Genomic DNA, 24,885 nt, shown 5'->3' on the forward strand with positions numbered 1-24,885 from the left:
ATCTTACTGATGAACCACACATTGTCAGATCTACATCATTCAATTTCTTTCTCCTGTGATTCTCTAGAAAATTCTAGAAATAAAAGCCGATTGTCACTTGTACTAATATTTTTCATTATTGTAGATATATTCATTTATTTCCCAAGATTTTATAACTCTAAGAAATTATCTTGGTTGTCATGGGTTATATGACCACCGCTTTAAATATATGTCCATGTTCGGTTATGAAATAACCAAATAAATATACATATATATTTATTATAAGATCCATCAAACTTAGCCTACACTTGTTTTGCTCGCTAACCTTGACTAGCAAGTGAAGCGAGTGTAGGTTAAGTTAGGTTAGATTATATTTCTACTTAACCCAGGAGACCTATTATCTTTTATTTTAATTAATTTTAATAAATTTATTAATTAAAGATAATTTCAAATTTATTTTTGTACCTTATGTTACTAGTTTTTCCTGTATGTCAGTTAACCGTATTCATTTCTGGGTCTCTCAATTGTAATCTGATATGAAATCTTTTGTAAAGGTGTTTTATTGTGTAATTATATATATATATATTAATGTAAATGATCCTGTGTTAAATATTTTGCCTAAATTTATTTTATTTTCTTCAGTTCACTAATAAATATCACCAGAATATAATACACAATTATATTGAAATTTAAATCAAACTTGTTCTAATCCATTTTTGATATTTTGGTTTGATCCATTAGTCACATTATCTTTATGTTTATTAGTTTCCTTATGCATTTGCATTAAAAGCAAATCTTTTCAGTTCATTCTTAGCCTGACAGCAGTTGATCCTGTGGATAAAAATGATCTTTTCTGTAACTTCAGCGATAATTTTTTATTTAGAATGATTGAATACCCAGTTACCCAGTCTTCCCTTCTTCCTTTTGTTTATTAATCGGTATAAATTAAAATAATCACTTGTTAATCTTAGATTTTTGTTTTCATTTCACTTCACTTGATCCAATTATGTGCATTCTGTTAATTTTATGAATTAGATCATTGCATGTTTACAAAGAGAATTCAATTTAGATTTAGTATAAATTGTTAAAGAATAAAATTTAGATGTTAATAAATAATTTATTTTTGAAAATTTTTGTGTAAGATAATCGGTGACTGATGTTTCTTAGCGTATAGAGTCATTGAAAGATAAAATAGCTGCACTAAACTCACAGTTAAATAGACAGTTGGAATTAACAGATTCAGCCAATAATAGAATAAGAACTCTGGAAGATAATAAGGCTGTATTGAATCAAAGTTACATAAATTGGAGGTTGATTTGAGTTCATGTGAAATTACAAAAGAAAATTTGAGATGAGATTAATCAATTGTGAGTAAATAATAATTAATTTTTTGTTTAACTCTGTTAAAAGAAATAAATAAAAATTTTTTTGTGGATTTGTTGTATGTATTTGATTTATGGCTTAAAGAATTTTAGTAATTATACTCAGTAATTTTTCTTTTGGTGAAAACATTTGTGTTTAAACAATTTTGTTCAGCTTTTATATATAAATATATATACACACTAGCATTTCTCCGCCGTGGCTTTGCCCGTGATATCAGTGTGCTTTTTTTAATAGCAAACCTATTTATCTCACATATGAGTGCTAGCATCTGTCATGGCTTTGCCTAGGCTGTATGATTACTTGTGTTTCCTGTCACATTCAGGGGATATTTAGCCATCATGGCTTTCTTCACTTGCCCTTCCTATCTAGCTAGAGGGCTCTAACCATTGGACCCCGCTTTGTTCATTAAACTCATGCTTATGAGAATAATAATGATAAATAAAAATTAAAGCCTATTCAAATTATCAAATTATCATTGTATTGTAATTTCTTCAGAACAACAGTTTGGTCAGTATGGACCTGAAATTTTGAGTAATCTAAGATTGTGGGTTTCAAAACAGTTGGCCTCCATCTTAAAAATATTACTTATTGCTGGTTACCTGTAATTCATACAGGTAATACAGGTACAGGTATTTTGCTTGCTCGGTTCTTAGCATTACCTGACAAACATACTAGGAAATGACTATACTTTGTTTTTCAATTTAATCTTTTAATTACTTTTTAATGTTTTAATTATTTTTATTTTATGTTTTTTATTCAACTAACTGAAGGCAGGTACTACTAGTCGCTATGCATGTACAGAAACAGCGGATGTGTTGGTTGAGCCACCATGCTGTACACTATCACACCCCTTAAAAAATTGAAAATAAAAAAACCCAAAAATGGTATTTAAATATTTATCTGAAGAGTATTTGGAAGCCCATTATTTTCACAAGATGTCATGAAAATAATTAAGTAATTCATATAGAAACATATGTAAGAAACAGAATTTTTAGGCCGTAAATTAATAGAGCAGAATTAGCGGTTCATTTTGGTTTTTGATCTGAAAAATCTAATAAAATAGGTCCCAGAACCATATGTGCAGTAGTTTTTGAGAAATATAGGGTGAAAACCAATAAATTGGGGGTAAAAAAACCTGGTTTTTTATGTTTGTTGTGTAATAATTTTGTTAGTGTTAGTTAAGGGGTAATTGAAATTCATGCAAAATCTTTCTCTAGCTGTAATTTCCCAGCAAAAGATTTTAAGACATAGGTTTTTATAAACTATTTTCTTGAGTAAATAGGTTGTGAAAGTCCTGGGAAAACTTTGTGATACACTTGCATATATAACATATGTTAATTACTGTGTCTTTGTGTGTTAAATTTCATTTAATATTAAATATATATATGTATACATCTTAACAGTAGAAAATTTTTCAGTAAATTAATTATTAATTATTGCAACTATAAAAATAAACATGTTAGTGTCCTGGCATGGTTCATAAAATCAATTCTTCAAGTTTACTATTTTACTCTTCCATAACTGTAGTTACCATATACCCTTCTACTGCAGAGCTTACTTATTTATTTATTTTTTTTAATTTTACAGTAACAGATGATTTACAATTTTTTAATTTACAACCTATATGAAGTACCGGTGAAGAATGAGCTTCAGTTAAAATTCTCCAGTAAACTGTCCAGTAAATTATAAAGAAAGAACTAAACCCTACATAGTTCAAGGTGTTTCTGTAATGTGCAGGTCAAAGGGGAAGTCAAAAAATATTTACACTTATTCATATACTTTTTACCACATGTTTATTTTAATTAAGAAGTTTAATATTTACAGATCTGTTATAAAGTATGATTTTTTTTTTTGTAAAACAAAACAGTTTTCTAGATTACATCTTGAATACTAAATTTTCTTAAAAAATAAATGTTCTTTTATCATCAGTAGATTTCAAAATTTTTTACTAAACTACTCGCACTCTTCTGGTTCATTTTTACATTCAAAACAAGTGTTTGATTTTTCAGAATGTTTTTATGTATGTGTATATACTGCACTTTCCACAAGTAATAGTTATTTTCTTTCTTTCGTTTTTCTTTCTTTGAAGAAGCTTCACTGCAGCAGGTATAGCATTGATCTTTCCATGACTCGGTTATTTGCTTTCTTGAATAGTTTGTTGTTATCTTATAACTTAAAATGTTTTCTACTGCTGTGATTATTGGTTTTTGTACTTTATAAGCTAAAGTACTTATTAGGTTATTAGGTTTTATAAGCTGTAATCCATGTTTCTGTTAAAAGATTCTTCTTTTATTTTTGTTACTTTTATTCCATATAAATTATTTTCAATATACATTCAAAACTATCGATAGTTTTGAATGTATATTGAAAAAACATTTATACATATAATGTTAATTAGAGTATAAAAACATAAAGTGACCACCTTCTAGTACTCCTTTTTGTCATGTACTCCATTACCATTTGATCCGATTGAATCCATAGCGCCTTTTGTAGATTGTAAAATATCAGACGTAATTTTTCCTTTGCAGATTAATATCATTATTTTAGTAGACAAGAAGATTAGGCTGTTTTTAGGCTTTTTGTTGGTTATGTACGATAGTGAGATCACAGGAGCCTATTAGATTCTAGATCTGTGAATGCAGAAATATTTAATTGCAGCGGTTGGTTTCCGGTTTCTTTTAATTCCTTTGGATTGAACTTCCCGTTTGACTACATGGTTCCTACCATCGCTTGATCATGTTCTTTGTAAAGCTGTTAACTTAAAAGAACAGATGTATAAAACCAATCAGTAGTTGCTTCCCTCCTTGACTTTGTGATACAAGTAACCAGACGTTTTACTACTGATATTGAATCTGCAGGTATACTCAGCCTCTTTCCACAAGTTATATCCATGTTCAGTACAAAGCTGTTCATAATCTGTTAATAGTCTATTTGATTTAAATACTGTTATTTCTATGTTTTTCTTTTAAAAATACTTTAAACAGACATCGACCTCCGAACAGGGACAAGATTTCATTGATAGCTGTATTTACTGATTGATGGTGTATAATGTTTGGGAAGCTTATTATTGATTAGTTCAAAGAGTTTCCTTATTGGAGCAAATTTGTCACTCTGTCGTTTTCATTTGTTTATCGTCAAATTGTATGATTGCGAGCAAACTATGAAATCTACAACGACTAATAGGAGCAATATATTATGCTGTTCAAAATCATTTGACCACAAGTAATGATAGTCTAAATTATTATTATTATTATTTGCATCGACTAATATAAGTATTCTTAAAAATTCAATTATTTTCATTTCACTGGTCTTGTCGAAATTTTGTAAAACTGCCTCTTCATTCGAATGTTTCACAAAGAGTTACGATGCATTTTCTGAAAAGAAATTTCTAAGACCCATAAATACTTGTTGCTCTTCCGGTATCCTTCAAACCCGGATTTTCATGAAATACATTTGCTATCGTTCTACGAGTAGCCTTAATCTCATGAGTTGAATATTTCGAATTTATACTTGATTTCACCGTATATTTTACTTAGTTATTTTTCAAGAACCAAATCTAATTCTTGTTCATCTTGAATGCTAGGTTCTCCTAAACCATCACCGTGAACGTTGTTGTAAGCAAAGTCTTCTGTTTCACTTGAATTGCACAACTCATCTTCATCAATATGTCATCTTAATGTAATATAATTTCTATATCACGGGTAGAAATATATTCATTCAATTTCAAACAGATAAAACAACCATTTCACAAAAACTCAAATAAAACTAGCCTAGTGTAGAAAGTATTATCAACTACAAACACACTGACCTACTACTGATTGAATATAAGCAGGCATGCCAACTTACCGTAACAAAATAATCTCATTTAGAAAAACTGAAACATTTCAAGGAAAATACTTTCTGTTTAAAAAAATATTTTTTTTTAATAATATAAGAAGGGTCATTTGTTGGTCCAGGGGGGGTTAAAAAGTAATCCGTTATCTAATTTCTGTTATGAAAATAAAATGCTGTTACAAATCTGAACGTGAGTTTTCAGAAAAAAATGTTACCTTTAATGACACAAATTAATTTTTTCAGATTTTTTTACTGTATGGCATTTTTTAGCACAATATTTTTCTAAACTGTGACCATTTTTTGCCCTCCCTTGGTCCATGTAGGGTTAATGTACTTAAAATTCATGTTTTGTGCGGGATCACAAAAAGAGTGTTAGAAACTTTATTTGTTCAATGGAAATATAAAAGGGGATTCATCTCTTCAGATGTTATGAGATTTTGTTATTGCCGAGCTATTGAACAACTGCGTGTTAAGTATTACCTATTCGTATGTTAGGCAGCAAAATCAGGCATGTACTTAGAGACTATTGCAGTTAAAATTTTCCCAAACGAATAAGATGTTGATGAAAATTGAATGATCATGTCATTAATGCGGTGGTTTGATGCCTTATGATTTTTTTTGTTATGGAGAATAATCAGAGATGTGGTACTTTCCTTAAATGCAAATGTCCTGAATTACCTGAAGCTTTTTTAGTTAAAAATTGAGTAGATTTTATAAATTGAGATAAAACTTTGTTGTAAAAATATGTAATTTACCAGTTAAAAATGCTGACACGAATAATAGCGCATTAGCATAGAAGGAGATTTTTTGAACAGTTCCTCTGATATGTATTAAAATTTACTGCAAAGTGTATTTTATTACTAATAATAGGAGAAACCAATTTTTAGTCCACCCACTACTTAGTAACAAGTATTAAAAATGTATAAATTTTATCTTACAGTAATTGTTTTTAAATGGATTTTATAATATTTTGACACAAAATTTAACTGTAGGTTTTTTCTTATAGTTTGTAACATTTTTGGAACGCTTAGCAAATGTGATGAGTGTGGATGAAATTACAAAAGATATTGGGGATGATCTTCATACAGAATCACTTTTATTAAGAGTTAAACTACCAAGATTAGAATGTGATAAACTTACTGATAAGGTATTTAAAAATTTTCGTTTTTTTACACTAAGTATTATATGTCATAATTTTTTTGCCATAAAGGAAATTGTCAAATTGATTCAGTTTCATAAATAATGTTTCTTAAAATATTTTGGTTCATAAAGTGTTTAATGTATTTAAAATTCTTTTACATTACATTACATTAAACATTGTTTGTTTACAGAAAAGAAAGATTATGTAATTAAAGGGGTAAAATGTTTTTTATTGTACTCTTTTATCTTTACTTTCACTTGCTTTGTATATTGGCTATCTCCAAAAGAAATAGAGATGGATGTGAACTGATAAAACTTTGAGCTAAAAAAAATATTTAGCATGTCTTATTTTAATATTATATTAAAATACCTTATTGTGTAAAAATTATACAAATGAAAAAAAAAGTCAATTGAAATTAAAAAAAATGTAGAAATATGTTATGTGTATTGCAACAATAAAGTTAAGAAATAATGAATAAAGAATTTGCAAATTCAGTTAGTTGTAAGCTGTTGTTTAAATGTTAATTTTTGGAACTTTTAAATTAATCCAACATGCAATAGTGTAACTTAATGTACAGTTCTTAGAAAATATTGATATCATTTTTAAGTGTTGTCATAAATTTTGGGTAGTCTTTTGTTTTTAATTGTGTTTAAACCCTTAGTAGTTATGTTTTTAAGCAGTAATGAGTGTTTCTTTTTTTTAAAATGAGCAAAAAGGGTAAAAACCCACTTTTTATTTAGATTTTTAACATATTTATCCAATAATGTTTCTGAAGACATTGAATCTTTTTATTTCTTCCTACAGACTTGAATATTTTATTTTTGATGTCATGTTTGCAACCATATTCTGTTGCTACAATTAATTTAAATAGTAAATTTTTCAGTATTATTAATGTTTGTTTTTGAAGGTCGTTAAGAAAGAAATGATGTAAAGGATTTTTTTTAAACCAAGAATTAGGAACTGCTTTCAATCGGCTTATTTTAAAGTTGGTCATTGAATGTGTAGCATTAAAAAAAATAAAAAAACATTGTAGACATTGTATCAAATAATACACTACTCTCTTTTCTCTGTATGTGTTTGGTTTTGTTAAAATTTGGGTATATTTAAGCAGTATTGAATATTCCATGTATATTGGAAGAGTACTGAAAAAGGATGTGTTATTTGATTATAATTTATTTATTTGCCCTTTTTAGGAAGATAATAATTATACATGATCCATCATACTATGACTATACAAATACTATACTTCCACAGTTGTAAATCTTTCGCTGCTGCACATGGTGTCACTCACTGACAGCTGCTAACCTGCACTATCAGTTAATACTCGCCTAGTACTTAGTGTGAATTGCCATCATGATCCTTGTTCTTCTGTGCGTGATTTACTTATTGTTTTAATTCTCATTTTAGTGAGTGTATTGTTTGTACGCATGTAAAATCTGTGAATGTGTGTATCTAAAAACTGTGTATGTCTGTTTTGGGCTTGAAAATGGGTGGATAATTTTACAAATTCAAAATGGTGTGTGCTGTTTTGGGTGGAATAACAATAATAATATTAATTATAAAAAACTCAAATATAATATTATGAACTTGATAAGAAGGATATGTTTCACTCATTCCCAAAAGATAGCGCACAAAGTAAAATCTAGGTAAACAAATGTAGCTGACAAGACAGTTTTAATATTGTCAACACAACAATTTGAATCCTACATTTTAGACCTGATCGCTATGAGCCAGCCTTACTAAGTCAACTTTTAAGTTATGAACCGTATAGAAAAAAAAAATTAAAAAAGATGCTCCTCCTACTGAGCACTTACCTAAAACAGGAACTGACAGTAGTGACTGGTTCAAAGAACATACATAGTGAAATTAGAGAAAGAAACAAGTAAATGAGGTGCTATCAAGTAAAAAAGTATTCCTTCATCACCAGAAAATTCATCAGTGAATGGTGAAGAGGAAAATCTCTCCGTGACGGGATCTCAGAGAGCCTGAAAACATTGTAGTAAGTACATTTACAGAAGGTAAAAAACTCAAGCTGCTTAGTGAACTGTATTATATCAAGTTAGAAAGCAAACATTTACAGGAGGAATTGTCAAAATTAAAATCAAAAAATTATTCACTGAAGTGACAAGATAAATACGTGAAAAAAATATTCACTCCAGGCCAAATTCAAAAAATAAGAAAGAGCGTTGAATTCAATCAAACTAAACGCATAAAGTGGTCTTTAAAGGTATTTCTTTACACTCGGCTGAGCCACATGCTTATGATACCATTTGAAACAGAAATATTCACTACCGGCAGTTTTGACTTTAAAAAAATGAGTGAGCAAAGTTACAATCATTCCGGGTGTGCTAAGTGTTGTCATAAATATTTTGAAGAACTGCTATTTGTATCTATTTGAAAAGGTTTGTGCCTCATGGCTTATGAAATGAAGGGGAAAGAACAATACGAATTCGATGAAAAAACCATACGCTTCTACAACTTGCTAAATATGTCCAAGTGGTCAAAATTCATGGTTATTAAAAAAATTGGAAGCAGCCTGTTTTTTATGATTATGACTGCAAACTTACAAAACCCACATAATTTTTAACATAATAACTCAGAGACTATTGGATTCAACTTTGTGGTCATGACTTATGACTCAGGAGGTGGGAATGTAAATTAGCATTTTATTTATATATTTTTTAACATTTCAGTTATGCTGCTGAACTCTTGAAAGAAATTGTGATTAGTGACAATGAAAACATAATCGCAGCAGATAATGGAAAGATATTACTTAGAAAATAGCAGACGTATTATAGGCCTAATCATAACTTGAACATGAGGTGGCATTTTATTTGTTTTCCCATGGATATTTTTGATAATAGTCATTCATCATCATTTTTGTAAGTAGTCAACTTCATATAATATAAATAATCCAACGCTAGTAAACGTCATTTGTATGTGTGCATCCCCCTTAGCTTAGCACTAGAATGTACTGATCACTAGTGGAAAATCCTGGTATATACTAGTTACACATCGTTGTATACTTGTAATATTAAATATTGATATACCATATACATATATATATATAAAATATAAACAGGATTTTATTTTTTTTTAAATTTGTTTATTGAAAAATAAAAGGAAAATTATTTTATTTTTCTACATAGTTTCCTGATTAAGAAATACATTTTTCCCAGCAAGAAGGAAGGTTTTTTATCGCAGCATTGTAGAATGAAGCTGGTTGCGTCAGGAGCCAATTGCGCACGGATCCTTCCTTGCCCTCATTGTCTTCAAATTGTTGCCCTCTTAGAGCTTCTTTAAGTGGCCCAAACAAATGAAAATCGCAGGGTGGTATGATTAGGCTGTAGGGAGGATAATCAAGTTGAGTCCAGTGCATTTCTTCTAGTTTTGAGACTGTTAGAGCTGCCTTGAGCAGCTTGAGCCAGTCGAGTCTTGGCTTTCACTGGGGCTGTCTCCCCTTTCCTCGGCCACTCCATACTGGCTTGTTTCAACTAGGGAATGTAGCAGTGGACTCACGTTTTGTAGCAGTTGACAATCCGACTCAAAAATGCATCACCTTCTTTCACAAACCTTGCTGTAAGACTCTGAGAGTCCTCCAAACTTTTCAACTTCTGATCTGCAGTCAAACGGTGAAGGACCTATCCGGCACACACTTTACGAAACTGTAGGTCATTTGTGATGATCGCTTTACAGCTTCCATAAATTGTTCCCACTTCTGCAATTTCAGATACTCTCACCTGTCGATCGTCTTCAAGATTGTCTCGAACCGTGCAAATGTTTTCCTTTGTAATGCTGGTTTGAGGATGGCGATCGTGTTCCTGATTTTCCACTCATTATCGCCTTATTTGAACTTTTTATGCCAGGCTATCACACAAGTCCTTGATAATGTTTGGTCCCTGAACTGTGGAGTCAATCTCCGGAAAATTTCCATCGCTTGAACTCCTTCAAGAGTAAGAAATTTTATAATTCTGTTTTGCGCAGTGGAGGGTGCACCTGTTGCTCCAACATCGTGAGTATTATTGATGAATTGGTTGGGAGTGTGGAACGGCTGACTCTCCACACTCCTAAGCATACTAGAAGCGCGGGCCCAGTCCTACCAACCGTAGATGCTTGTGAACAGAAATCCTGTTTATATTTGATTTACCTTCGTATTACAGTTGTTGCTGTTATTATTAATCAGATTTTTTCATAACTAAAAAAACAATTTATCTACATGGCCTTCAAAAGGACTAATCTGCATGAGAGTTAACAATATCGTACTAAATTTGTAATTTTGATTACATAATAATTACAAAGTACATGCGGTAGGTAATCTTGAAAAGCGCTAATAATATTGTGTATATAGTTTAAGTGCTCTGTAAATAATGTAATCATCAGTGCTTGTGTGATTTACCTTAAGATAAATTAATTATTTTTTAAATAGTTCTCTTATTTTTCTGTGCATTTACAGTAACAATTTGCTTAAATTAGTGATGGTAACGGGGAAATTTTCAGAAAATTAATAAAAATTAGTTTAACTGTTTTTTTTTTTTCATTTTACGGTATTGAAAATGCAGTAATAAGTTCAGCTGTTTTGCTTAGTAATATCAGAGAAGATGTTAAAAAAGAATCTAGTGGATTTAAGATTATGGGAAATATAAATTCAAGGGAAAAGATAAATTCAAGTAGACAAGGCTTTTATAAAGTTTGTAAATAAACTTTTGAGAAAATTAGGAGCCTTAGAGAAGTAATTAGTTAAAAATTTACTAGTTTAGTTTTTAAATAAATTAAGGCCTCTCCAACTTTGTTACTGTTGAGATCAAATTGGTGGAAAATTTGATGTAAAAAATAAAAATATTTATTAAAAATAATTTCAGTTAAAATAATTATCAAAATGTAGCTTGGGTGAATTAGGATGTTTTTTATACTTTCTTTTACTTTTTTTATATTTTTTAGTGAACTTAAAACATAATACAGATTCATAAATTTAACTTGTATGTATTACTGTTTTAAATTTTACTCCCCCGTATGTTATCAGAGAGTGTTGTAATCTATGTGACCTAATTCAGTAGTATGAAAAAAAGAAAATTCTATGTAGAACAGTTATAGTATATATAAATTTGATAATGTAAATTCACAGTTAACCTCTTCCTAAAAATGATCGATCAGATTTTACCAGTGAAAATCTTAATGTAATTTCCACTTGTTTTCATTAAGCTTGTTTAATGATCTTTTGCTAAATAGTATTCTTTTTCTCTTCTGTTTTGAGGTTCCGTTTCGTTTAGCCATTCTGTGGTCAGAGCTAATTCTGTGGTCATTCAGCTAAGAGTTTATTGTTTTCAGCAACATTAGAAGTAACATAACTTTAATTTCACTTATTTTTATAGCGCTATAACCAAAAGCATATTTTCATGCGATGTAATTAATTTAACTTAACCCGTTTCTTATTTTGCATGTATGAAACTCTGAGAATGTTTAACACTAATAAAATTTGGTCTGGTGAATGTACTCTTGTACATTGCTCTTTGTGATGTCATAACATCACAAAACAAGAGAGCAATGAGTAGAAGGCATGTTGTAGTAAACCCCGGGTTGCCAGTCTGCAAGTTATGTCCAAGAATCAATGGACAAAAAAATCATGCCAGTGTAGTTAAGTTCAAGATCATATCTGTGCAAGTCTCCTCCTCTGTACTTAATATTAGTTCAAGAGTTAAGGATATTTTTTGTTTGTATCAGATCTTCACTTCAACTGGTATTCTATGAGGTTTATTTATATTATTGTGGATAGTGTTAAAGAAATAATAAATTTCACTTTTAGCAAAAGCAAATGTAGATGTTTATTTTTTTTCCATGTTTTTAATTTTGTTTTTCGTAAATGACATTTTGCTTCCTTTAGTTGTTTTCTTTTACATTTAATTTACTTTTCTTGTTAAGATGTAGTTAAAAATGCAATACCTATGTAAAAATTTATTATTTTATAATAAATTGATAACCATGCAATTTTTGTAAAATAAACACATTAATTGTCGCAAAGCCACAGAGTTTCTGTTTTACAGTGATTCTTGAGTACCTGAGATAATGATAACTATTGAGGCTCGCATTCTGTATGTTTGAAAAAAATGATTAAAACCTGATTAGGTTTGGGATCAAGATGAGATATGAATCATAACATAAACAAATAACCATAAAATAAATAATGAATACATTAAAAGTATTAAACCATAGTGTATCAAAAACTGGACAAAAGATTATGAGACCTTGACAATAGAGACAAACATTCATAGAACGGTGATTGTGCTTTAAGAATGACCGTAACAATTACACTGGTAAACATGATTTTTGACTCATGATTATCAATATGTGTAGTTAATGCAGTTTTCAAATATTATTTGAAATTTCTCCATCACCCACAGTTTTTTATTTTAATTTTTTTAAATATTTTAAAACGTGTTTTTCGTCAATTTGTCGATTGCCAAGTAAAAGCTCATAGAGCATTGTAAATATGATCCAATTGAGCTAACTCAAGGGTAGTATTGCTATTGTTGTGCAGGTTCAAATGTGTATAGGCATGTACAAACACGATCTAGTGTACCATATATTCATAAAAACGATGCCGTTTGTGAGATAATAGTGAACCAGTAAACACATCATTGTGAATGCTTTCTGTGTCTGAGTTATTGTGTATTGCATATTTACAACTTTATTTCTTTTAATTACTTGTTAATTACAAAATTCCTAGAGTCTGTTTAAATCATCCTACAAATTTTTGTTATGTATCTGGTGAAGTGATGCTAAAGTCCCAAAGGCAAAACCTTACTCCATTAGTAAAAAGTGTAATGAACTTCATTTTGGGTATAGAGTCAGGGACCAAACAAGGGATTGTGCCCCACGTATCTGTTATTTTTCATGTTCTAGGCTCCTCACTGCATGGAAAAATGGCACACGCCACATGCCATTTGCTGTCCTTATGATTTGGAGGGAACCCAATATCACTCTTGTGACTGTTATTTCTGCTTAACAAACATTAAAGGGATTACATCAAAATCAAAACATACAGTGTGTTGTACCCTAACTTGCAATCTGCAATAAGACCGGTTCCACACTGCAAAGAATTGCCCGTACCAAAGCTTCCAGAACATGTGACATTAGAGGAAGAGAGCTTTAAGTCTGATGGAAGTAAGGAAGAAAAAGAAACAGATTCTGGTGATACAACTTTTGAACAAAGCGTTTCATCTGAGCTTCATTTACTCTCATATGATCTCTGATGACTGATCTCATATGAGATTTAAAGTTATCCAAAAAACAGTCTGAAATGCTTGCTTCCCGGCTAAAAGGATGGAATCTTTTTTAAAAGAATACAAAGGTATGTACGTATCGTCATTCTGAATTTAAAGACTATTTTTCTGAAGAAAATGGCTTAGTGTTTTGTAATGACATCTCTTCTCTTATGGAGACACTTTGTAATGAACATATCCCAACAGAATAGCACTTGTTCATTGATTCCTCTAAAGTTAGTTTAAAAGCTGTGCTTCTGCATAATGGCAATAAATTCCCATCTGTACCTGTAGCTCACTCTGCTAATATGAAGGAAACATATGGAAACTCAATTTATATTGGAAAAGCTTCAATATGCAGTGTATGAATGGAATATCTGTGGTGATTTGAAGGTAATTGCACTTATTCCTGGTCTGCAGCTTGATTACACAAAGTAATGTTTTCTGTGTGAATAGGATAGTAGGAACAGAAACAACCATTTCATTAGAAAAGAATGGTCTAAACAAACGCTAATCACTCATTCCTGAATAGAAAAATGAAAAATCTGCTTCTGTTATATATCAAATAAGGATTAAAAAAGAATCCTGTCAAGGCCATGGAAAATACTTCTGGTTTCATGTATTTAAAACAGAGTTTCCTAAAATTAGTGATACAAAAATTTATAGAAGGAATATTTGTGGGTGCACAAATACGATTACTAATGCATGATGAAAATCCGAGGAACTATTGAATCCACTGGAGAAAGCAGTTTGGCAAGTATTTAAAAATGTTACTCAGAGTTTTTTTGGAAAATCGAAAGGTGGAAAATTACTGTGATATTGTCAGTGATCGTATAAAAATTTGGGTTGTAGTATGTATCTAAAAGTACACTTTCTGCACCACACTTAAAGTTCTTCCCAGAAAATCTTTGTGCAGTGAGTGATGAGCACAGGGAACACTTTTATCAGGGATTTCAGCTATGGAAAAGAGGTACCAAGGCAAATGGAATCCTGATATACTGACTGATTATTGTTGGTTGGATCATCATAGGGATGCTCCACAGGCGAAGTATAGCAGAAAATCATCATTTCTTACTTTGTAGGTGAGTCGCATGTCTGAATAGAGAAAGTATTAAAATATTTGAAATTATAAATGCCTATTTCTCAGAAACCTTGCTTGATGGGGAAAAACTGATAATCATATTTGAATTCAGGTGAAAAAATATTATCAGAATCACATATTTTTCTTACAAAGACAAAAAAAATTATTTTTTGTTGTCCAGTGTTATAAGCAGTTGGACATAAGCCAAGATGTTGATTTCATTAAAATTTTAGAATAATTCTTTGATACAGATATTATAATTATCTTACTGTGTTTGTTATTTAGTTTGCACTTATTGTTGTAATCTTCAAATCATGCTTAAGAGCTGTATTCTCCCCTGTTTGCCTCATTTCTTAAAATTTGCTTATTGCTTTGTCACTTCTTCACTTTTTGTGGAGGAAGTTTAATGCGAGTTTTTGGTACTTAATTATTATAATTGATTTTAATGTTTTTGACTATTAGTTAGTGTAATGTGATGAAATTTATTCAAGATGAATTACTTTTTATAAATTGGAGGTTCTTGGATCTTTGTATGTTTTAAAGGCTGAAAATATATTAACATAGACAGCCATGCTGTAATTTAGATTTATTTGTAATTTTTATTTAGTCTTTAATTCTATTTTATTAGATGCTTGTGCTTTAGTTTATTTTCCATCTTATAATTTCTGTATGTTATATTCTTTATTTTCCAAGTTTATTTCATTACTAAATTTTACTTGCATAGTTAATACTCTCTTCTTTTATTATAATGGGTTAAATAAGTAATTTTTTTGTAAATTTATAGTTACTGTGGTTTACAATCTTCAAAGACGTGTTAGAAATCTAAGAGATCAATTACAGAGAAGAGATCTTCATTTAGATTTGCTAAGAAGAAAAGTTGCATTGCACTCGTATGTGATAACTTTTAGAAGCTGAATGTGATGATGCAAACCTTAGGTAATTTTAGTTATTTATTGAGAATAAAGAGTTCTTTGGTTTCTGTTTTATAAAACAAGATAATATTCTAAAACATAATAATCTTAACAAAATAACTTAAATTCTCTTATGCCGTCTTTATTTTATGATTGCAAGAGTTTTGTGGTTAAAAAAAAGAAGAAAAATCCTTACAATAAACGTAAATAAATAAATAAAGAATAGTATTTAAATTAAATAAACAATTAGATTGATCGCTACATAATTTTAAAAATATTGAAAAAATCTTCATCTGATTTGAATAGTGTAAACTTTCTTTTAAAAGATTCAAAAAGTTGTAGAAAATAACAGCCTGGGTGTTGGGTACCACCTTGGACTAGTGGTTTGGACAATAGCTTGTTTTTGCAACTCGTTGTTGGGGATGGCCAGCTGCAATGTTTAGGGATGTTGGTTACCCCTTAGAACATTTATTGACAACTCCAGCACTTTGAAAATCAAATATCCCTATTACAGAGGCCTGGTAGTCAGAAATGTTTGCCCCATTACACCTCACATAGTTCTGCTTCCTGAGAAGGTAGCAGATTCTGCTTGCTGGGAATTGAAAACCAGCATGGTTTTTTTAAATTTCATGATTTAATAATCTGTACTGCAGTTACAGTTGATCTGTCTGGAATGTGTTGTAAGGAGACCTTACAATACATTCAGCCCTTTAGTCAGTGGAATAAGAATTATCAGAACCTACTGAATCGAGGGTATAGCATGCAGAAAGGATATAACAAAGGATCATCTTGTTTTTTTAGGAACTTTTTAGGAATTTGACAGCAAAAAAAATAAAATAAAAATTTGTTTTTAATTAATGTAAAATAACAATAATTAACATTATTGAATTTAGTTTACAAATTACTTTTGTTATTAATAAGCTGTATGTAACTCGTGTATTTAGCTTAAATTAGATGAGGTTAGCGAGTGAAGCAAGCATAGGTTATGTTTTGTTAGCTTATGTTGATATTTGTTCATTAGATGTACCATTAGAGTCACTACACAAAATTATAACCAACATAACCTATGCTTACTTTTTCTTACTAGCCTCATCTAATTAATATTAAATTTTTTTTTTTTGTCTTCAGTCATTTGACTGGTTTGATGCAGCTCTCCAAGATTCCCTATCTAGTGCTAGTCGTTTCATTTCAGTATACCCTCTACATCCTACATCCCCAACAATTTGTTTTACATACTCCAAACGTGGCCTGCCTACACAATTTTTCCCTTCTACCTGTCCTTCCAATATTAAAGCGACTATTCCAGGATGCCTTAGTATGTGGCCTATAAGTCTGTCTCTTCTTTTAACTATATTTTTCCAAATGCTTCTTTCTTCATCTATTTGCCGCAATACCTCTTCATTTGTCACTTTATCCACCCATCTGATTTTTAACATTCTCCTATAGCACCACATTTCAAAAGCTTCTAATCTTTTCTTCTCAGATACTCAGATTGTCCAAGTTTCACTTCCATATAAAGCGACACTCCAAACATACACTTTCAAAAATCTTTTCCTGAGATTTAAATTAATTTTTGATGTAAACAAATTATATTTCTTACTGAAGGCTCGTTTAGCTTGTGCTATTCGGCATTTTATATCGCTCCTGCTTCGTCCATCTTTAGTAATTTTACTTCCCAAATAACAAAATTCTTCTACCTCCATAATCTTTTCTCCTCCTATTTTCACATTCAGTGGTCCATCTTTGTTATTTCTACTACATTTCATTACTTTTGTTTTGTTCTTGTTTATTTTCATGCGATAGTTCTTGCGTAGGACTTCATCTATGCCGTTCATTGTTTCTTCTAAATCCTTTTTACTCTCGGCTAGAATTACTATATCATCAGCAAATCGTAGCATCTTTATCTTTTCACCTTGTACTGTTACTCCGAATCTAAATTGTTCTTTAACATCATCAACTGCTAGTTCCATGTAAAGATTAAAAAGTAACGGAGATAGGGAACATCCTTGTCGGACTCCCTTTCTTATTAGGGCTTCTTTCTTATGTTCTTCAATTGTTATTGTTGCTGTTTGGTTCCTGTACATGTTAGCAATTGTTCTTCTATCTCTGTATTTGAACCCTAATTTTTTTTAAATGCTGAACATTTTATTCCAATCTACGTTATCGAAAGCCTTTTCTAGGTCTATAAACGCCAAGTATGTTGGTTTGTTTTTCTTTAATCTTCCTTCTACTATTAATCTGAGGCCTAAAATTGCTTCCCTTGTCCCTATACTTTTCCTGAAACCAAATTGGTCTTCTCCTAACACTTCTTCCACTCTCCTCTCAATTCTTCTGTATAAAATTCTAGTTAAGATTTTTGATGCATGACTAGTTAAACTAATTGTTCTATATTCTTCACATTTATCTGCCCCTGCTTTCTTTGGTATCATAACTATAACACTTTTTTTGAAGTCTGACGGAAATTCCCCTTTTTCATAAATATTACACACCAGTTTGTATAATCTATCAATCGCTTCCTCATCTGCACTGCGCAGTAATTCTACAGGTATTCCGTCTATTCCAGGAGCCTTTCTGCCATTTAAATCTTTTAATGCTCTCTTAAATTCAGATCTCAGTATTGTTTCTCCCATTTCATCCTCCTCAACTTCCTCTTCTTCCTCTATAAAACCATTTTCTAATTCATTTCCTCCGTATAACTTTTCAATATATTCCACCCATCTATTGACTTTACCTTTCGTATTATATATTGGTGTACCATCTTTGTTTAACACATTATTAGTATTATTAATATTTAAACACATTATTAATATTAAATATACAAATTATATACAACAGTTGTAAATAAAAATGTGGCTGTAAATTCCAAAAATGTACCTACTTTTTCTGCAATTATTATTATTTTTTAAATAATTGTAAATGGCACTAATGATAATTTTCATCTCAAATTCTTTAATGTGAGATATGTGGGACACAGATTACCAAGTGTCTTAAGCCGGTCAATTTTATTGTATTATTATATATTTATACCAAGTGATTCAAAAAGGGACTTCACAACTTTAAAAGCTTATAAAAATTTATTGAGAAACTTACAGAATCATTTGAGCTCTCATTTCAAAGAAAAACAAATCACATTTGTCACCCGACATTCAGTTTGGTTCGATATGGCTGCTATTTGTAATATGATATATATCCCACCTGATTTCATTCCTATTCGTTTTCATTCCAGACTGTTGCCAGCAAATTAGAAGTTAATTCGAAGTTCTAGCTTAACAAGATCACAGGCAAAGGTGTTACACAAATTCACTCTTTTATGAAACACCACAAGAAAAAATCTAGCGGGATGAAATGCGGGTTGGGAGGTGTCATGCAATTGGACCTTCACGACCAGTCCACCGATCTGGGAATCGAGTATCAAGAAAATCTCGGACTTGTAGGCATTAGTTTTGTTAGCTTATGTTGATATTTGTTCATTAGGTGTACCATTAGTCACTACACATAACCGACATAACCTACGCTCACTTTTGCTTGCTAGCCTCGTTTAATTAATGTTAAATATACAAATTATATAGTGAGGTGGTGCTATCAGCAAGACGCTGATAGTAATGGTATCTGTCTTGGTCATCATTGTCTAACTGAGGAATTAAAAAATTTTGAAGCCTGTCCAGATAAACTATACTATTTATGATTGCCTTCTGGAAGAAGAACGGACTCTTGTGCTTGGAAGAGCTTTTCAACAAAGGTCTGGTGCCATGAGTAAATTGTATGCCTACTAGGAGGCTCTACTGATCTCTATGAAAATTATGCTGAACTGCAGTTGCTGAATGCAAATCATGAAACCAAAGCACACAGTGAGTACGTTCTGCACCAGTAAATGTATCCATTTTTAACAACACAACAGCACTGGTGGGTGAATTTAGTACTAATAAACTACGTGAGTCAAAACTTGATGTGTTTTGCTCTGAAATGAGACTTCAACCTAATCTGTAAATTCTCAGTAAATTTTTATACGCTTTTAAAGTTGTCAATTCCTTTTTGATCCTGGTATTTTTTCGGTACGGTAACTTATAGGGCCATAAGACTTATCTTATTGCTTAGGCCCATAGGAAAGAAGAAAAGCTTGTTATTTAAAGCTATTACTTAGGTTATTAATTATATTATAATGTAATAGCTAACGGTAATTAACTGTATGACAATAGATTTTTAATTTCATTTCTTGTATTATTTATCATTTTTCTTTCTTTGTTGAATAGAGTAAAAAAATTGAATAAACAGCTCGATAAACTTCAATTGCAACTTGCAGAATCCAGGTCATTAAGTAGAGATTTAAAAGTTCAACTTACTGAAGCCTGTGATTACAAGATAATAATAAAAAGTAAATACCTCATTGAATTTAATTAATAAGTATTAAAATTTTCATCAATTGATTTATGTTACTAATACCGTAAAATGCATACAAGATATATTTCTTCAAGTGTTATCATGCCCTTCGACTTTATTGTTAAAATTAATAAATTAATTATGCTTGGAAAGTGAAGGTTTGAGTTTGCTTTTTATTTATTTTCTTAATTCTGAATTTTTATATATGAAGAAATTTATTCAAGGGTAGTAGTTGATTTGGGATGTTAATATATGGGAAATATTTCTGTAAACATAAGTTAGGAATTGCTTTGTTTTAGGAATGCAACTAGTGAAATATTTCACTCTGATCATTGCACCAAGAATAAAATTAAGCTATACTAAACAGTTGGGATTCAAAATTAAGGGACAAATTAGATGGTTTTCATTTTTTTTTGACCTGAAAAATTGAATAAAACGGATTCCAGAACTACATCTCGTCATTTTCAAGAAAACTTTCACAGTCTAAAAAGTTTTATTTGAAAAGAACTTTTTTTTGGTTTGTTGAGATTAATTTTGGTAAATTACAACTGATAAATAAAAAAAGCAAAACTTGTTCAAAACTCTATTCTGAGGAATTTTATTTAAAATGAAAAGAAAACATTTGATGATAATGGAAAAATTGAAACCTTGAAAAACGGTAGGATTATTCTTCTTTTGGAGAAATCTACTGATAAGAAGGTGGTTTTTTTTGCTCACTCCTACACAAGTGAAATGAGGAACAAACCTATTTTTATTTTTTTTTTTTATACGAATATGTTCATTTGAGTCGAAAACAACACTAAAGTTTATTAGGAATACTTTTCCAAGAAGGTTAACAGAGTATTGAATTTACTGTCTCATCTTTTAAATCACTTATGATAGAAGATGTAAATTCAGCAAAAATGATAATTCGAACATTTTATACATAAAATATATGTTGGATTGTTTTTAACCATCTCTAAAAGGGGGAAACTGGAATTAGAGTATATTTGATATTTCCATTAATGTTGTGGTCTGATTGTCACCAAAGCTCGAATTCAGTTGTGAAAGTAATTTAGACTTTGGAAAGTAAATATTGAAATCTTGTAATAGGCAAAATAGGAAGGCACACTCTAATTTCCATGGTTTCAAGAATTCCCTTTTATATTTTCACTCAAGTGAGATAAATTAGTTAAAGGGGAATTATCAATTAATATTCTATAAGTGCTGGGAACATTTAAATTGATATTTTCCTACTAATTGTTGAGGTACTAATTCTATGTACATATGAAGAATAAGCCAACTAAAGTGCCCATTACAATTTTTTAGTTTCAGCCATTTGTTGAATAGCTTGATTGTAAGAGTTTATTGAAATTATTTATGAAGAGTTATTTAGGAAAGGAAAGAAAAATTAGTTTGGTTAACCATTTCCAAAGGATTATAAAAGAGATTTAAATTAAGCATAACATTTGTTTATCCAAAGAAACAAATAATTCAGCTAGTTGAAGTGCAACATATTGTTAATTTACACTTATAAAATTTTTAATGTAAAATGGTGCATCCTTATATTGTTCTGATGGATTGGTTTGAAAATTCCAAGTTTTCAAAATAAATGGTAAATAACCATTTATTTTGAATTTTAGGAAAGTAGTTCCTTAGAAATGCATACTTCAATTGATGGTTGAAGTTTTTTGATAGAAATATTTAGTGTACTCTATAAACATTTATTTTAGTTCGGCTGTATTATAACGTTTGGATTTTGCAGCTGAACCTGTATCATAGTGAGGGTTATTACAAAACAGATTTTCATTACAATATAGATGATCAACCGATCAGAAGCTACTCTTTTCAATCAGTGACCTATTTATTAGAAGTGGGTATTATTTAATTTATCATCTGTTTTCTTACTTTGTTTTTAATCCAGTTTAGTAGTTAGCAAGCAGAGATTAATTTGAAATTACATCAGTAGGTAACTATGTTTCTGTGTTATACTGTTTGTACTTTTGTTAATTATCTTGGTTCTGAACAAAAACGTCTTTAATACTAATCGATATTAAAGAAAAGGCAGAAATTATGACAAATAACTTATTACCACAGAAATGTATATTTAATGTATTTTTTGAAAAATTAAAAATAAAATTCTGTAAACAATGTAATTGATTTAAAACAATAATCCTACCTATTCTACCAGACTGTTATACTATGCTACCTATCCTACTACTCTACCTACTCAACTATTATGTGTACGTATGTATCAAAATAAATTTTGATGTGGTATGAAATATTTTTATTTTTTTATATTGCACTGATAGACAAAATAATTTTTTTAATGTTTCTCTAAGTGTGATACCATTTCTTGAATTGCTTTTTTGAGTACATTACGATCTGTAAATACAATTTTTATATCACCCTTAGTTTTAAATAAATTATGTTTTGAAAAAAATTAAGGGAAAATGTAGTTAAAAATCTGTAAAATTTATAATTTTGCATGGCCAGACCTGTATTAGAATGATTTCACTGATTCTTTTCTATTAAACAGTTTTTCTAATTAATAGCCTCAGGCACATCCTGAATTAATGTTCTACAGTAATTAGCTAGCATGTTAGTATTCCATTTCTCTTTATAACGGCTTTCAATCACTGAAACATCTTGGTGGAAACGTTCACCGTGTTCGTCACATATGTCTTCGAGGTTGTCTGGGAAAAAATCCAGATGCAAGTGGAGGAAATGTGTTTTCGAAGACATTACATCCGATAGCTCTGTATGAAGTAAGAAGTTGATTAACATATCGTGGAAATTGTCGGATTTTTGTTTGCCATGAAAATTTTTTCAAACATCCTAAAATGAAGCCCAACTTGCACTTTCTACATTAATTAACATTGATTGAAATACATCACTTTGACCAAATCTTCTCTTAATTGAGGAAAAAAATATATTCCTTCTTTAATTTTTCCTTTACTTACATTCAGAAATTTATGCCTGAAGTACAAAAATCCGGGACTAGTCTTCTTCATTGCTTTTACAAAATTTTTCATTAGTCCTAGCTTGATATGGAGAGGGGGTAAAAATATTTTTTTGGGTTCAACTAAGGGATCGTGAATAATATTTTTTTCTATTTGGAGTTAATTTCTTCCACTCTTTGGTAACATAATGTTTATCCCTAGCAGCTCGGCTGTCCCATTCACAAAGAAAACAAATGTACTTAGTATAGCCTAACTGCATGCATAACAAAGTAGCTATAACTTTCAAATCACCAGATATGTTCCAGCTATGTTTTTTATAATTTATTTTTTCGTGAATGTCTTTCATCACATCGTGTATTATGTCTCTTCCAAATTAATACTGTAAGCGATTGATCGAAGGATATTTGTTACCATTGTGTAGTGGAACCACTTTTAAAGTATACTTGGACGAATCTATGAAAAGGCGCCAGTCCTAAGGTTTATGAACTTGTCCTAAATATTCTATCTAACTTGTCCTATCGATATTTGTGCAATAAACTAAATTATTTTCATCAATAAAGTACTGAGAACGTTCTTTTTGTCGGCTTTCAAAGCTCAAGATTTTTGTATTTTTTTGAAGTAAATTCCAACCTTGCAGTCTTGATCCTAACAGTTCAGCTTGATTTTTTGATAAATTTTAATCCCTAACAAAGTCTTTTAATTCCCCTTGTGATATAAGATGTGGCTTATTGGAAAATAATTCAAAATTGTAATCATTGTTGTCTTCTTCAGTATTACCTGATTCTTCATTGCTGCTTTCGAAACATACAATCACAGGTGGCTCAGGAACTGGAATAATTTCACTGTGAGGTACAGGCCTGATTGCAGATAGCAATGAAGGATATTTTAAAATATGTTTTAATTTTTTAGAAATTCCAGACACACATGTTAAACAAAAGTAACAATCTGTTACATGACGCTTCGGTTCATGGCAAACCATAGGTATTCCAAATGGTAAAGCCTTCCTTGTATCTTTCAGCCATCCTCTTAAATATACAGAACAATTAGTGCATACTATATGAGGAGCCCACATCTTATCCTGATCACCAATTTTACACTGAAAGTACAAATGATATGCTCTTTTAATTAAAGGTGTAACGTTTTTTCTGTTGGATTTTATGGTAAACTCGCATAACAAAAGCATACAAAAGGCATCCACATCATTTCCACAATTTCAAGACATTATGTCACTGCGCTGTTAAAAAACTTAAGTCAGCAATAAGACTGAACAAAATTAATACATTCCTAATGTCTTAATTCAGTGCTTAATACAAACAACACAGTTGTGTTTTCAGCTACATGTTTTGATCTGCACAGACATGATTATGAATCTTGTCCATGAAGGCTCACTCTTCAGTATTAGATATGATGTCATAATATGTGACTATGATATGATTTAATTCTTTGTACAAAGTTTACAAATTGTGTTAACAATGTTAAACAATTAAAAATGAGATAACAAAATACAGTATAGAAGCATAAAATGCTAACTATATAATGCTAAGTTCATATTCATTTTTAGCATAAAAAACAGATTAAAATTATATATCACTTTTTTGAGAAACAAAAATTATGTTTATCAGTGTGTTATTTAAAAATAAAAATAATTTTTTATTTTACTTCTCTAATAAAACATTATTTGACCTACTTAATACACTTGCTATCTCATATTTGGTTTGCTGTTTGGTTGCATAATTAAACTGTACTGCAGCTCAAAAAAACGTTGCATAGTTAAACTGACTGCAGCTCAATAAAACAACTTTTCACATAATTTAATTGGAAATGAATGGATCACCTCATTACATTTGATTTTGTGGCAAGTAACTTTTATTTGTTATTACTTATTTAAATTGTTCCAGCCACCATCTCAGGTTCTCAGGTTGCTATATGCTATGAAAACAAAAAAATTAATAATCTGTTGAAGTAAATACCTCATTGCTGG

At 30.3% G+C, this 24,885-nt stretch overlaps 1 long non-coding RNA gene across 2 annotated transcripts; it reads left to right on the forward strand.

Annotated features, from left to right (window-relative positions):
- The first annotated feature begins 1,150 nt into the window (after window positions 1-1,150).
- On the forward strand, window positions 1,151-24,885 carry LOC142331599 (uncharacterized). 2 transcript variants are annotated; one of them, XR_012758057.1, is made up of 7 exons: window positions 1,151-1,346; window positions 6,203-6,343; window positions 9,031-9,219; window positions 11,589-11,673; window positions 15,459-15,610; window positions 19,836-19,957; window positions 24,803-24,885. It is a non-coding gene; the product is annotated as an uncharacterized LOC142331599 (long non-coding RNA). The 2 variants fall into 2 exon arrangements; XR_012758056.1 differs by lacking the exon at window positions 11,589-11,673.

Source organism: Lycorma delicatula, chromosome 10 (assembly GCF_047948215.1).
Source record: "Lycorma delicatula isolate Av1 chromosome 10, ASM4794821v1, whole genome shotgun sequence".
Lineage (NCBI taxonomy): Eukaryota > Metazoa > Arthropoda > Insecta > Hemiptera > Fulgoridae > Lycorma > Lycorma delicatula.